We start from the raw sequence: 15,611 nt of genomic DNA on the forward strand, positions 1-15,611 counted from the left end.
CATTTCACTTAAACCTTGAAATCCAGCTCACATGCACCATGTACTGGCAGCTTGTTCCACACTCTCATGACCCCCTGAGTGAAGAAGTTTCATTTCAGTTCTCCTTAAACCTTTCGCCCTTAACCCCTGACCTTTGGCTGTAGTCCCTCCCAACCTCAGAGGGAAAAGCCTGCTTTTCCCTATCTATACCCCACAATATTTTGTACACCTCTATCAAATCTCATCTCAATCTTCAATTTCAATCTCAAGCATTCCAAGAATAATTCCGAACCTGTTCAATCTTTCCATACAACTCAGGTCCTCCAGACGTGATAATATCTTTGTAAATTTTCTCTGTACTCTTTAAAACTTATTTACATCTTTCCTGTAGGTAGGTGACCAACACTGGAAACAGTATTCCAAATTAGACTTCACCGTGTCTTACACAACTTCAATATACCATCCCATCTCCTGTACTCAGTACTTTGATTTATGAAGGCCAATGTGCAAATCTACCTGTGAACAGGTAACATTGCGTTTGCCTTCCATCAAAGTACTGTGCAATAATTACTAAGTGATACATGCATAATTGAAAATGCCTCATATATTCCCAATGATTGCCCATGAATTGAAGTTGGTCATAACAAGTTTTATTAATAAGGTTCTAATATTTTTAACACTATATCTACAGCAACTGTGGAGCAAACTCAATAGGATGGTAGGGGTATGGAGGGTTATGATCCAGGTGCAGGTCAATGGAAGATCTATGGAAGAAGGCAGTTGAAATGGTTCAGTACACACTAGATGGGCCAAAGGGCCTGATTCTGTACTGTACTTTTCTATAACTCTCCAGCCAATTGATGTACAGTATGCATGCTGGGACCTATATAGATTGTTGACAACTGTTTGACAATTTGGAATGGCGTGCCTTTTGGGCCCTATAATAGTCTATTACATCGATACATAGCACTACTTGATATACATTCAAATGCATCCTAGGAGTGAGAATATCACCACCAAGGGAAACACGTATTGTCAACTCATCTTAACCACCTACGGTTCACCTAGTTACTCCTATCACGCTTCAGTACAATAGAATGGCTTGTTGCACAGTTAGGAGCCTGCTAGTTGATGTACAGCTGTATTAACACAATGATTGCACTAGTTCAAAATTTCAGTTTCTTTTCTTATCTGGCATTAGTGAATCAGTTGAGTTTATAGAAAAATCCAGTAGCACCAAGAGCTCCTACAGATAACCCCTTTTTTTTGATATTGTTGATCCGTTATCCTAGATTTAAATTCTGAAATGACCTTACAAACAAGAGAAAATCTGCAGATGCTGGAAATCCGATGCTGGAGGAACTCAGCAGGCCAGGTAGCATCTATGGAAAAGAGTACAGTCAATGTTTCGGGCTACCTGGCCTGCTGAGTTCCTCCAACGTTTTGTGCATGTTGTTCTGAAATTACCTTGCTGGGATTGGAATTTAATTTCCTCACTGGACTAATTTCGTAACAAACCCAGTGTCCATATTGGCAAGCCAATTGAAAAAGCCAAACTAATAATATTTGAATTTCAGGAAACTCAAATCTTTTCTCTGCAGTTTTGATCTCTTCAGACATGTAATTGATGAAAAGATCTCAAGGAATCATTCAGTTGGAAGATCTGTCATATTGTGTTACATTTTTTAAGTTGTATCATGGACTTTTATCAAAAAGCTGAAGACTAAACACACTCAGGTATAAGGATCAAGAGTAATGCACCTCTAGATTCCTGATGAAATGTCGTGGCCTGAAACGTTGACTGTTTATTACACTTCATATATGCTGTTTGACATCTGAGATCCTCCATTTTGTGTGTATTACTTTTTTCTGATTCTCTGTTGGCAAGAGACACTTCTATGTCGAAACTTCTCAGCATATGCAATGGCATAATCTGCACAAAATTGTTTGTTATACATGATATTGTGGATGGTATTATACTTCCACACTCAAGCAGACCTAAACTAGGGGCCAAGCCTACATTTATTTTAAAGGGTTTCCAACTTACCTGGGGAGTCTAGGGTCAGCACCTTTTTCAAGTTCAACTTTGACTGCAATAGTTCAACTTTTCTTAATGACCACCTCCACCTTGCCCATTCCTACTGTCCCCTTGAAACCTCACCATAATCTCCAATCTTAAATATCATCGGTTATACAACAGTAGGAAACTCTTTCATGAAGCTTCAGATGGGAATAATAGTAATAACAAAGAAGCAAAGTCTAAGGGGATAAAGTCTCCATACCCTTCGTTGTTGAACCCAAGGTGCTATACTCCTGCAATTAAGTTTAAGCATGTCTTTGCCTGACTCCAAGAGGACTACAACTTTGTCGTGGTTTGGAGGCTTGCATGCCTCAGTAACCCAGAGAGCAATGTTGGCTGGATTCAGGGCTTCACACACAAAATGCTGGAGGAACTCAGCAGGCCAGGCAGCAGGTACAGTCAACATTTCAGACCAAGACCCTTCATCAGGACTTTTGGTTCAGCATTTTGTGTGTGTGTTGCTTGGATTTCCAGCATCTGCAGATTTTCTCTTGTTTGTGATTGGACTCAGGGCTTTATGCTTTGCCTCTTCGTAGGGTCACCCATGCCAAACAGGTCAAAGGAGAGAGGCCAGTGGTCCACTGCTCCTCCTGGTTCAGGGGTTCAGCTAAAGGCTAACAGCCCTGACCGACACAACTAGGTGTCTTTTTTTTTTAAAAAAATAAAAGATTCTCTTTCAGTTAGCAAGTGTATAGTATTTTCCAGTATAACCTCATGGGTATGCAATGTTCCTGGGACTGCTTACCTTTTATGTCTAATTGTTTGTCTTTGGGCTTGCTCTGGATTTTCACTTTGCATTGCAGGTGTCTCATTTGGGATCATGGGGACTGTTACGCTCTCTTTGTATTGACCACTTTTATTCAATTTGGGGTGATTGAATTAGCACAGGATTGTCAACATTTTACATTGTAGTTGTTGTCTTTGTGGGTTATTGCTTTGTTTGGACTTTGTGGGTGGTGCGTACGAGACTGTCTGATTGGTCTTGAATTCCTACATGCTCCAGGGTGTATTTCAGAAGGGGTTTTTGTCAACCCCTCTTTGCTCAGCCATTGTGGATCCTCGACTGGTGAAACTCTAACTAAGGTCTTCTGTGTGTTATGAGTGATTTCAGTTCTTCAAGATGCTGTATGGTTTTCCTGTGCCCTTGTTAGTTTTGCTGAATATTTTTCTGAAATAAATCTTTTGTTGGAATTGCCGAGAACTGTGATTCTTGCATTTGAGTTCGCTAGTGATCCTTACACTGACTGGCCAAACAAAGCTGTTATGGAAACAGCAATGAAGAATCCTTCTACACCTGTGTGTGACAGTATTCCTGACTCTCCGCCCCAGACTTGCTTGGCTGACAGTAGTGAAAACCAAGAGAAAGCTACTGCCACAGCGAAAAGGGCAATGAACACCACCAAGACAAAAAAGATAACAAGGACTGGCAGAGATGGAGACCATTCACTGCTGTCCTAAGTAAGTAAGCATACCTTTGCCTTCCTGAGCTTCTGATATTAGTTCCCAAATGGAGGTTTAGCACCCTCTAGCTGGCATACACGTGCCATTTTTCTAGTGTTCTGCTAAGATTTATGCAAGTGGATGCAGGAGCACAGATAAAGAGAATCACCCAGATGTGTGTAGTGAAGCTTCTAGTAGATGGTTCTCACCCCTGTGGCTAGAAGATGATCCATATACAGCTTCACATTGAACAGATGCTTCCAGTCACCATTTTTCTCCAGCTCAAGGCCCAGAGCCTCATCCACAATAGTCCAGCCTCATACACACCATCCACCCCACAAAGACTGCTCCCCCAGAACCTTGTAGCATGGACCTGCAGAGATATATGTGAAGAATGATGTAGATGATGGGTGGAGGAGACTCAGGAAAGTGAAGAGAGGATTGTGTGAGAAGGTGGGTAGAGAATTGCAGGGGGGAAGAATTGAGTGTGTAAAAGGAGAGGATAGTACAGGAGAGCTTGAAGGAATCTTGGGAATAGAGAAGTCGTAGCTCATAAGGATAATGAGATAGATTGTGAGGACAAGAGTCCATGGGGGGCACAGAAGCATGGTGGTTAGCACAACTCTTTATAGTACAGAAGACCCGGGTGTTCAATTCCCGCCGCTGTCCGTAAAGAGTTTGTAAGCTCTCTCTGTGGCCGTGTAGGTTTTCTCAGGGCGCTCTGGTTTCCTCCCACAGTCCAAAGACATGCCAGTGGGTAGGTGAATTGGTCATTGTGACTTGTCCCATGATTAGGCTAGGATTAAATCGGGGGAAACGCTGGGCAGCGTGGCTCAAAGGGCCGGAAGGCTTACTTCATGCTGTATCTCAATGAATGAGTACAAGATGTCTGTTCAAGAGTCTGATAACAGTGGGTTTGGTTCTAAGCTGTCCTTGAGCCTGGTGGGACGTGATTTCAGGCTTTTGTATCTTCTGCCTGATGGGAGAGGGGAGAAGAGAGAATGTCTGGGGTGGGAAGGTCCTTGATTATGCTCAGTGCTTAACTGAGACAGTGAGAAGTATAGACAGAGTCCATGGAGGGCCGGCTGATTCCTGTGATGTGGTGTGAGCTGTCACTGGAATAGAGAGACAGAGAGAAGTGAGTGGAGACAGATCGAAGGGGAGGGGTTGTCTACAAATGAACACAGAAACCGTGAACATAAGGTAAAATTAAATTATTCATTGAAGTTCTTAGATGCATCTCAAATAGAGTTAGGCCATTTAACTAACATCAAGCAGACTCCAAGCCTCCTCTTGCCACTTGAGTTTTGCCCTGACTTTGCACTTGAATTTCTCACACTAGACTGCTCTCATAAAGGACCTGTTGGTGGCTGAGAGCCAAGTAATTCAAACACATCTGTGATTCAAACAGAAAAGCTCTATCAGTCTATCTTGTATCCTCAGGTGACATTGGTTGACTTCCGAAGGCAGAAAAATAAACAATCTATTAAAATATTGCTTAGCCTTCAAATTGCCAAACAGATTTACTGCACATTAAAGGAATACTTGATTAGCGGCAGCAAACTGTTATTGCCTCAACAGTGCTTCAAGAGATTTGATGGAAAATATTGGAGGTACAGGCAGAAATCAAACTAAACTGGATAATCCTCCCAGGAATGTTATTTTTCCACATAAAATAATTAGGAGAAAGATAGAAGTTTACCATTAAAGCTGCATTTTTTTCCCCCATGAACGGTGTTTACAGATGTGTTTTAATTTAGCACAATGGTTTACAGTACCGGCCACCCAGGTTCAATCCCCGCCACTGCCTGTAAGGAGTTTGTACATCCGCCCATGACCACATGGCTCGAACGGCCAGAAGGGCCTATTCCACACTGTACCGCTGAAAAAATAAACAAATAAATAAACCGGAGGAAGCCCACATGGTCATGGGGAGAATGGACAATCTCCTTACAGACAGATTATCCGTTGTAAATCCATGGGAGCATGATGCTATTACATCTCGGGGCATCGGAGTTCAGAGTTTAATTCCAGCCATTCTAAAGGGATACTGTACGTTTTCCCCGTGTTTTCTTTGGGACCTCCGATTTCCTTCCACAGCCCAAAGACATACTGCTTGGTAAGTTAATTGGTCATTGTAAATTGGCATGTGATTAGGCTCGAATTAAATTAAGCGGTGGCTGAGCAGTGCAGCTCAAAGGGTCAGAAGGGCCTATTCTGCATTGTATCTCAATAAATTGAATTGAATTGACGTTATTTCTTGCATTCTTCACATACATGAGGAGTAAAAATCTTTATGTTACGTCTTTGTCTAAATGTGCAATCATAGTAATTTATAATAATTAATAATAAATAGAACAGTCAATGTAACACAGAAATACACTCAAATCATCATGAGTTAATCAGTCTGATGTCCTGGTGGAAGGAGCTGTCCCAGAGCCTGTTGGTCCTGGCTATTATGCTGCGGTACCAGCTCCTGGATGGTAGCGGCTGGAACTGTTTGTAGTTGGGGTGACTCAGGTTCTCAATAATCCTTCAGGCCCATTTCTCACACCTGCCTTTGTAAATGTCCTGAATAGCAGGAAGTTCACAACTACAAGTGAACCTGGCTGTCTGCATCACTCACTGCAGAATCCTGCAATTAAGGGAGATACAGTTCTGGACTTTATTTCCACTTGGCATGATATTAACTTATTATTATTTAATTATTTATGGTTTTATATTGCTGTATTTCTTCACTATTGTTGGTTGGTGTGGCTGTAACGAAACCCAATTTCCCTCGGGATCAATAGAGCATGTCTGTCTGTCTGTCAGTTCCCATACCAGGCAGTGATTCAGCCAGTCAGGATGCTCTCAATTGTGCCCCTGTAGAAAGTTCTTAGGATTTGGGGCCCATACCAAACTTGCTCAACTGTCTGAGGTGAAAGAGGCGCTGTTGTGCCTTTTTCACCACACAGCTGGTGTGTAAGGTCCTCGGTGTTGTGGATGCCAAGGAACTTAAATCTGTTTACCCTCTCAACCCAAGATTCATTGATGGCAATAGGGGTTAGCCCAACTCCATTCCTCCTGTGATCTACAACCAGCTCCTTTGTTTTTGCAACATTGAGGGAGAGATTGTTTTCTTGACATCACTATGTCAGAGAGATGACTTCTTCCCTGTAGGCTGCTTCATTATTATTTGAGATTAAACAAATAAATTCATTTGCAGAGCTATTCTTCAATATAACCTGTACATATCTTGACACTTTTGTGCTTATGTAACAACAGCAAATGTGCTTCATCAGAAACTTTCTGATGTACTGGATCATCCAGAAGATGTAAATATCAGTAAATATCCAGAATAAGGTTTTTTTTTCACTCTAGTAATGCTGCATCTTTAAGTCAGCACTGCTTCTAATGTTTTGGCCACAAGATGGAAGTGTAAAACAAGTTGAGCGATGCCTTATTGATAAAATTGGGCCTGAGTAGACAACGTGTTGTGATTGATGGATTTTTTTTCCACCATATTTTCCCTTAGATTTTATAAATCCCAATTCTTAAATCAAGCTTTCATGTAAGCAATGATTTTTCACCCTAAGAGTTATTGCACAAAGATTAAGTTCCTGATAATTTGCTTGAACAATAAAATAAAAATTAAGTTCTGGTCCAAAATCTGTAAAAGAACAACAGACACACTAATATGATATAAAGATCGAGATAGATATAACATGAAGGTATGTATACAGTAATACATGGATGTAATGTGTAGATTTCTTTTAAATGCAATATGTTGTACTGTCTCCTTGAAAGGAAAATGACAAACACTGTCAATTCTGGATGCACAGCGCTCATCCCCACGTACCAGGAAAGCTAACTAAAGCTGTCTGTTTCTGTATGACAGTCTCCAGCTGCTCACTTCATTCATCCCTCAGAGAACTCTGCAGCTTCCTCCTATTTACAATCCTTGACAAATTGTCACTGCTCATTAGAAATTTTTCACACTTTACTCAGAAGTATAGCAGGTTGACATGTTCATAACTGGACTAATCACAAAATCTGTATTAATTTGAAAACCATCTTCTAGACCATCTCTTGGGCTTGTTGCCAGGGAGACCATGGCAACAATCTTCACAACATGTGCAAAAAAATAGCTCAAAGGCAGCTGCTGGCATTTTAAAACCCTATGCACCTTGCCTCATTTTTAAAAAAAATTCATCATATTTTGTAAAAAAAAACGCAATAATTTTAAGTCACCTTAACCTTATTGCATTGAATTCCATTACATTATAAGTAATGGACTACTTCAGAAAATGTGGTGAGACTTAAAATGCTTACTAATATTTTACTGAGTTAGTATTTGCTTTGGATGGTGGGATGGAGATACATCTCTACCAAAGGGGATGTAAGGACCTCCTTCCCTCTGCTAGCCTGCAGGTTACCCTTGGGCAAGGTGTGGCACCTGCTTAGCCCCACGATCAGGGTCATGTGAAGCCATGGGAGCAGGCAGTGGATGGTTTTTGAGCGGCTGGTAAAAATCACAAGTCTGGGTGTTGCAACCACTGACTCAAGGCAGACAATCTCTGAAGAGTATTGATAATGGCTGGGGTGACCCATCTTGTAAAGACATGGCCTAGAAGAAGGTAATGGGAATCACTTCTGTAGAAAATATTGTCAAGAACCATCACGCACATCATATGACATGGCACATAATGATGATGAATGAAGGATTTGCTTTCTCCGCGGCATAGTTATTATTAAAATCAAATGTTAGTGTTGTCCTGCAGTGAGTGTCAATGCTAACAAATACTTTTCTAACATCAATATTCATCAACTTCTTTATTAAAGGATCAGAAATCAAGCCTGGAATGCTATTACCTCAATCTGCTTTATACGAATAGATCAATATAGATTTAATCTGAATCTTTCATAGCTGCTGAGGCTTTATAAGGCATCAGTCAGACCACACAGTTTTTAGAACAAGTTTAACACTTTATCTGAGAAAGGATATGCTGGCTTTGGAGAGAGTCCAAAGGATGTCCACAAGAATGATCCCTGGAATCTAAGGGTTAATGTATGAGGAACGTTTAATGATTCTGGGACTGTACTCACTGGCACTTAGAAGAATGTGGGGAGATCTCATCGAAGCCTATTGAATAGGTTTCGATGAGATCGGAGTTAAGATGGAACCAAGTGACCACCTCTTTGAGTTCATCTGTGAAAATAGCCTAAATTCAGAATCAGAATCAGGTTTATTATCACCGGCATGTGACGTGAAATTTGTTAACTTAGCAGCAGCAGTTCAATGCAATACATAATCTAGCAGAGAAAAACATAATAATAAATAAGCATGTAAATCAATTATGTATATTGAATAGATTTTTTAAAACATGCAAAACCAGAAATACTATATATTAAAAAAAGTGAGGTAGTGTCCAAAGATTCAATGTCCATTTAGGAATCGGATGGCAGAGGGGAAGAAGCTGTTCCTGAATCGCTGAGTGTGTGCCTTCAGGCTTCTGTACCTCCTACCTGATAGTAACAGTGAGAAAAGGGCATACCCTGGGTGCAGAAGGTCCTGAATAATGGACGCTGCCTTTCTGAGACACCGCTCCCTAAAGCTGTCCTGGGTACTTTGTAGGCTAGTACCCAAGATGGAGCTGAATAGATTTCAGTCCTTCAGTCCTGCAGTTTCCTTCAGTCCTGTGTAGTAGCCCCTCCATACCAGACAGTGATGCAGCCTGTCAGAATTCTCTCCACGGTACAACTATAGAAGTTTTTGAGTGTATTTGTTGACATGCTAAATCTCTGCAAATTCCTAATAAAGTATAGCCATTGTCTTGCCTTCTTTATAACTACATCAATGTGTTGAGATCAGGTTAGATCCTCAGAGATCTTGACACTGACGAACTTGAAGCTGCTCACTCTCTCCACTTCTGATCCCTCTATGAGGATTGGTATGTATTCCTTCGTCTTACCCTTCCTGAAGTCCACAATCAGCTCTTCCGTCTTACTGACGTTGAGTACCAAGTTGTTGCTGTGGCACCACTCATTAATTCCTCTCTTTAATGTTTCTTTTTTATCTTTTCAAGGAGGCCGGGGTTCTATCGAGGTCGCTGATCTGCAACAGCACTCAAAACTGCGGCTTTTTGTGGCGAATGAGTTCCCACTCCTGGAGTAACCAAGTGGCTGTTTTCTGATATTCTCCAGGTGCGGCTTGGAAGATGGCGCCTCTGGGGTGCGGCCCTGCAGATGACCGATTCCAGACCGGTGTTGCCAAATGAGGTGCTGTGTCATTCCCATGGATCTGCGGGTGGTGCTCTCTGTCGTTGAGCGATCATACTCTGGCTCTCTTTCTGTCGATGGTGGGGAGAGCTGGCTGCCGATTCTCGAGTCAGAGAGAATCTCTGTGACGTGGCAGACTGTAATCTCGTAACAGCGACAGTTAGCCTACCCTTTTGCTGTGAAATGGGAGATATCTGTCTGTCCCTTGTTGGAGGGAAGGAGGGAGGGAGGGAGGTAGAGAGAGGGAGAGAGAGAGAGAGAGAGAGGGAGAGCGCCTGTGGCATGTCGGATGAACAACTGTTTTTGTTGACTGCAGATCATGGTCTCTCTTTGGATGTTTTGCTATTGCTTGGTGGGTGGTGGGTGCTGACGCTTTTTGCTGAGGGAGGGGGGAGGTTGATGCGCTGATACTTTGCTGCTGCTTGTGTGTGGGGGGGGGGGGTAAAAGGGCTTTGGGATTCTAATGTTTTCTGTAATCCATTCTGGGGTTCTGATTTTCATGGATGTCTGCAAAGACTATTATTTCAGGTTGTATATTGTATACATTCTCTGGTAATAAACAAAGCCATTTGAATTTTGAAAGGCCTAGATAGAATGGAGACAATGTTTCCTAAAGGGTTGGAGTCAAGGATCAGAGGGAACAGCCTCAGAATAGACAAAATTCCCTTTACAACAGAGATGAGGAGGAATTTCTTTAGCCAGATGGTGGTGAATCAGTGGGATTCATTGTTACAGACAGCTGTGGAGGTCAAGTTGTTGGGTATATTTAAAGTGGAGGTTAATAGGTTCTTGATTAGTAAAAGGTTATGGGGAGAAGGCAAGAGAATGGAAGTGAGAGGGATAATAAATCAGCCATGATGGAATGGCAGAGCAGACTCAATTAGCCAAATGGCCCTAATTCTGCTCCTATGTCTTATGTAATGGAAGCAGTGAAAGAAAACCAGATAATTTCAGTTACAAATTAAACAAAAAAAACTGTGCAGCATGAACATAAACAAACAAAATCTGAAAAATGCATATTTGCTACACAATAAAAACGTATTACCGCCTAATTCACAATTAGCATGAACATTCTCACATATCAGTAATACGTTAGTTTCTGGAAAGGAGTTACAACCATACTATCATCACAACAAATGACGGACAGTTAAAGGCAACTTGCAGCCATGAGTTCTCACAGCTCAATAGTAACATGAATTAGTGAGGGTCAAAGAGCTGTGAATAACTTTGTGCATTGTAGGAAAGCATAATAGAAGTTCATCATATTATGAAACTGTATTTGTGGAATATGCAAATACCAGCTGGGTTAAATATTAATAAGCATTATATGCCCGTGGGACAATCAATTTTAACAGTTTCATTACAATATATGGTTCCTTATGGTTGTCATAGACAGGGTGGTAATTGGGGTTACCTCCCACTACCTATTAAATGCTCCCAATGGTGTGCATCTCAAATGGCCTCTGACAACTAAGTCCAGCTCCTGGAAGTCACGTGTGGCCTAGCTACTAAGCCCAACGGAACCATTTCTACTGACTGCAAAAGTAGATTAGGATGCCTTAAAACCAACCACTTTGGGCAGACAGGGCTCACTTGCCATGGTTGGCTACTCATAGAGGAGAAGGAAAACTCTGATCTCAAACTGCTGCTGCCTTCAAGGACAGTTGGGTAGAAAGTTGGGGCAGCAAGGCAGCACAGTGGTTAGCAGTTAGGGAAAATGCTTTATAGTACCAGCGACCCGAGTTAATTTTCCATTGCTGTCTGTAAGGAGTTCTCCCCATGACCACACGGATTTCCTGCGGGTGCTCCGGTTTCGTCCCACAGTCCAACAACGTACTGGCCAGTAGGTTAATTAGTTACATGGCTGTTCCTGGTCAGCACAGACTCAGTGGCCTGATACCATCTGCAATTCTAAAGAAAAGTAATAAATAATGCAGAAGCAGAGTGTCTGCCTCGTGTGTACAGACTCTCTGAGTTGGCTCACTTTTGACTTATATAAGGACAGCTAAAAATGGCTCTTGTTCTTGCATCCAAACACAGAATTTAAAAGGTAATGTTGTGAGTGATTTATTTATCTGTATAAAGATAGAACATGACAACAGGTCCTTCCAGCCCATTGAGCCTACGACACCTAATTACACCCGTGTGACCAACTACCCTACTGATCCGTGCATCTTTGGAACATGGCAGGAAACTGGGTGCCACGGTTGCCATAACACCACTAGAGCTCCAGGGTTTGGAGTTCAATTCTGGTGCCATTCTGTTAGGAGTCTCTCTACATCCTCCCCGTGGAGTGCCTGGGCTTTCCCTGGATCCTCCGGTTTCCTCCCACAGTCCAAAGACGTACCGGGTAGGTTAATTGGTCGTTGTAAATTACCCCGTGATTAGATTAGGGTTGTTACAGACCCCAAACCAAGCCAGAAATTTTGGTGTTGTGATGGAGTCTGACCTAAATTTTAACTGCCAATTAACTACAAAGTCAGCCTACTACCATCTTAAACATATAGTGAGAGTTAAAGGGCTTATGTCACAGCAGGATCTACAAAATCTCGTCCATGCATTTATTTTTAATAGGCTTGACTACTGTAATGGTGTTTTCACAGGTGTCTGTAAAAATCCCTCAGACAGCTCAGCTCATTCACAACGGTGCTGCCAGAGTCCTCAGTAAGACCAAAATAGTAGAACATATCACTCCAGTTCTCAGATCTCACTACACTGGCTTCCTGTCCATCAGACGATTGGCTTTCAAATATTACCACAGGTTTAAAAAGAGCCGTCTAAAAAGGTTTAAAAAGATGACTAAATAGTCAAGAGCCGTCTCTTGTTGCATTATAAACTTTCCTGAGCTCTCAGGTCATCTGGGGCAGGTCTGCTTACAATCCCCAGGGTCAAAACTAACACGATGAAGCAGCTTTTAGTTACTATGCTCCACCCGCTAGATGATCTGAAACCTGCCCCAACTTTAAGCTCTTTTAAATTGAGGTTTAAAACTTTTCTTTTCACTGTAACTTTTAATTAGAATCTCCTGTACTGTAAACTTCTTTTCCTTTATTTTATGTGTGATTTTATTCTCTTTTTATTGTCTGAAATTTGATGTTTGATCTTGTTTTATGTGAAGCACTTTGAACTGTCTGAGTTTGAAAAGCGCTATACAAATAAACTTGCCTTGTTCTAATCGGTTTTGTCAGTGGTTGATAGGGTGGTGGGGCTCGAAGGCCAGAAGTGCCTACTCCATACAGTATCTCAATAAATAAATAGGTACAATGGAGTGCCCAGAGGAAACACATGTGGTCATGGGGAGAATGTACAAACACTTTAGAGACAGATTATCCATTGTAATCCACAGTAGCGTGATGCTTTACTGCTCATGGCATCGGAGTTCAGAGTTCAATTCCAACATCATCTGTACGGAGTTTCTATGTTCTCCCCATGGAATGTGTGGGTTTTCTCCAGGCCCGCAGGTTCTGTCCCACAGTCCAAAGACTAACCAGTTAGTCAGTTAATTGGTCATTGTAAATCATCCTGTGATTAGACTAGGTTAGAATTGGGGTTGCTCAATGTTGTGGCTTAAAGGGCCGGTGGGGCCTATTCCACGCTGTACCTCTCAATTCAGGAACACCCAATGATTCAGGAACAACCTCTTCCCCTTTGCCATCTGATTTCTGAATGGACATTGAACCCATGAACACCACCTCACTACTGCTTTACTTCTATTTTTGCACTACTTATTTAACTATTTTATATATAAAATTACTGTAATTCACAGTTTGTATTATTATGTACTGCATTATACTGCTGCCACAAAAATAACAAATTTCACGACATATGCCATGATATTAAATCTGATTCTGATTCCAGGTAATAAACTGTCACACCACGCAGAGAGTGGGAAGCAGGAGTGAGATATCTGTCTCTAGCAGGAAGATGCCAGTGCTTTCTCTCCTATCACGATGTGTACTCAAACAGTTGGAATGATAAACACTTTAGTGTTCAGCTGGGTGAATTAAGTCCATGAGGTTTTAGATGCTTAATGGGCCAAAACTCACCAGTTTGCTTTGCACATTTCAAATAGGTGATGAGCTGATGAAGTGCACACACACAATGCCGGGCTGTTGGACCAGATCTGGATCCAGCAAAGTAAAGAAACTTGTAAAAAGGACATTCCATCACAACAAGCAGAATTTCCCGGCGGCCAGCCGTTTTAACTCCAATCACCACTCCCATTCCAACATGTTGGTAATTTCAATCCCATTCCCATTCCAGCAGGTCCATGCACTCCTCTACTATCAGGATGAGGCCACTCAGTCTGGAGAAACAATGGCTCATTTTTCATCTATGTAGCCTCCATTCTGAAGACATTAACATTGAATTCTCCAATTTCTGGTAATGTGTTTCACTCCCTCTTCTGCCATTTTCCATTCCCCATTCTGGCTTCCCTCTGCTCCTCTTCTCCTCACCTGCCTGTCACCTTCCTCTGATGCCCCTCCCCGTTTTCCCATAGTCCACTCCCTCCTATTGGATCCCTCCTTCTTCAGTCCTTAACTTCTCCACCTATCACCTCCCAGCTTCTCATTTCATCTCTCTTTCCCCACCCATCTACCTTCCCCCTCACCTGCCTTCACCTATCACCTTCCAATTTGTACACCTTCCCATTCCCCCCACATTGTTATTTTGGCCTCTTCCCCTTCATTTCCAGAACTAATGAAGCTTCTCAGCCCAAAACGTCGACTCTTTATTCATTTTTGCCTGACCTGCTGAGTTCCTCCAACATTTTGTACATGTTAATCTGAACTTGTATAAAGGACTTCATTATCACAGACTCAGCCTTCTACCATTTGTTGAAATCAGTTGTTCTTAATGTTTCTAATAAGGTTTGTAAGCAGGATGGAATTTATAATTTTACTAACAGAATTTGTATTTTTCACAATACGTGGTGTTGCACTCCACCTATTGGTGATAAAGTGGTATAACATTTACATAACATTTTATCCTCTTTCATTTTTTCATTGGCTAAGTATCAAACATGCTATACGACCATGCCTTCCAATTGGCCCTTGCTTATCTCGGGAATGTGGTCTTTTCTCAGTATAAAAATGTCTGACTGCAAAAATCACCTTCTTGATCCTTTCTTTGCCTTAGTTCTCAGTTTCTGTTCTTTAGATTCATGTGCTCTGTCCTGTTTCTTTGTTTAAACTTTCAATAAACAATTGTTCTTGGACTCCTAAAAGAAAGTGTAGATTGCAAATTGCCAGATCTGACACAATCTGTGAATGATAAGTACATGGATACTTATTCTACATGATACTGGGATCAATAATTAATCCTGCAATTATTATAAGTGTAGAAACATAGAAAATCTACAGCACAATATAGGCCCTTCAGCCCACAAAGCTGTGCCAACCATGTTCTTAACTTAGAAATTACCTAGGGTTACCCAAAGCCCTCTATTTTTCTGAGCTCCATGTACCTATTCAGGAGTCACTTAAAAGACCCTATCGTATCCGCCTCCACCACTGTTGCCGACAGCCCATTCCACGCACTCACCACTCTGCGTAAAAAACTTACCCCTGACATCTCCTCTGTACCTACTTACAAGCATCTTGAAACTCTGCGCTTTCATGCTAGCCATTTCAACCCTGGGAAAAAGCCTCTGACCATCCACACAATCAATGCCTCTCATCATCTTATACACCTCTATCAGGTCACCCCTCATCCTCCGTCGATCCAAGAAGAAAAGGCCAAGTTCACTCAACCTATTCTCGTAAGGCATGCTCCCCAATCCAGGCAACATCCTTGTAAATCTCCTCTGCACCCTATCTATAGTTCTCACATCCTTTTATAATTGAGCACA

This window comes from Hemitrygon akajei, chromosome 10, assembly GCF_048418815.1.
Source record: "Hemitrygon akajei chromosome 10, sHemAka1.3, whole genome shotgun sequence".
NCBI lineage: Eukaryota > Metazoa > Chordata > Chondrichthyes > Myliobatiformes > Dasyatidae > Hemitrygon > Hemitrygon akajei.